The sequence below is a fragment of the Acanthisitta chloris genome, unplaced genomic scaffold, assembly GCF_000695815.1.
Source record: "Acanthisitta chloris isolate BGI_N310 unplaced genomic scaffold, ASM69581v1 scaffold31430, whole genome shotgun sequence".
Taxonomy (NCBI): Eukaryota; Metazoa; Chordata; class Aves; order Passeriformes; family Acanthisittidae; genus Acanthisitta; species Acanthisitta chloris.
Genome location: NW_008650462.1, coordinates 24,750 through 26,022, shown reverse-complemented (window position 1 = coordinate 26,022; position 1,273 = coordinate 24,750). Strand labels below are relative to the sequence as shown.

General features: G+C 46.4%; 1 protein-coding gene across 1 annotated transcript in view; it reads left to right on the top strand.

Annotated features, from left to right (window-relative positions):
- The window catches only part of PITPNM3 (PITPNM family member 3), a gene marked incomplete at its 5' end in the record, with an annotated part of 30,793 nt that overhangs the window by 10,621 nt on the left and 18,899 nt on the right, over nt 1-1,273 (top strand). The gene's annotated exons all lie outside the window — the stretch shown is intronic.

Sequence of the window (1,273 nt, the reverse complement as noted above, 5' to 3'; positions counted from 1 at the left end):
ACTCTTTCTCCACTCTTTCATCTAACTGGAGTTTGCACTGTTTGCAAGTTGCTTAAAAGTACTGACCATGATAACAGCATATGATGTTATGAATTGTGGAGAGTGTTCCAATGACACTTCAGCAGTGTAATGCAGTGACATAATGGTATGTCCAGGAAGACAGATGTAGCGAGCAGTGGTGGAGAAGATGTAAATATGTGTTGAGAGAAGGATGTATGGAACAAGAAAAAGAACAACTTTGAATCCTACTCTCCTGTAGTCTCACTGACTAGCAAACTTCCCAGGGCCCCTTCCTAGGGCTATCTCACACATATCTAGTCCCTTGTCCTTCTAAAACTACTTTATTTCTTCCCTCATGGAACTTGTCTGTGCCCACCCCTCCACTTCCTCTCATAAGGAAGCTGTAGACTGTTATGAGGTCTCCCCTCAGTCTCTGCTTCTCCAGGCTGAACAAACCAAGTGAGCTCAGCCACTCTTACGGCTTTCCCTCCAGACCCTTCACCATCGTCATAGCCCTCCTTAGGACACTCTCTAAGAGTGTTATATCTTTCTTATATTGTGGTGTCCAAAACTGCACACAGGACTCAAGGTGAGGCTGCACCAGCGCAGAGCAGAGTGGGGCAGTCAGCTCCCTTGACCAGCTGGTGATGCTGTAGCTGATGCATGCCAGGGCACTCTGCTGACTCATATTCAGCATGCCATCGACCAGGACCTGTGAGGTCCCACTCCGTGGGGCTGTTCTCCAGCCTCTTGTTCTCCAGGCCGTACATGCAGGTGTTACAAAGAACCTCCTGCATGCAGGTCTTACACCTGAAGTGGGGTTCAGTCCAATGGCATCTGCATTGGTTGCTGAAATGGATGTAGGAATAAGTCTGGGGGAAATAGGGCTATGTCAGAGAGGATGCTGTTGCAAGCTGCAGAAGTGCTGGAGGAAATGAACAATAAATAAATCTATTTCCTATTTTAAGGGGTACCTTAAAGATTTGGTACCACTTGTCTCCTCTTGCATCCTGCAGAAGCTAACATTCTTAAAAAATCAGGTCCCACATCCATGGAACATGATGAGCAAGACCATTAATGTTGTAATGGGCATTTTGTGTGCTCAGGTAAGACCCCTTCTGATTGCCTTATGGTATTTATAGTTCTCTAAGAATGATGAAGTCATGAGGGATAAACCTCTTGTGTAACTCCTCTTTTCCACCCCTTGTGCCCCACCCTGCTCCCGTCCCCAAATTCCTGATTCTCCTTCCAGCTTTTAGGCCATATGTCTTAC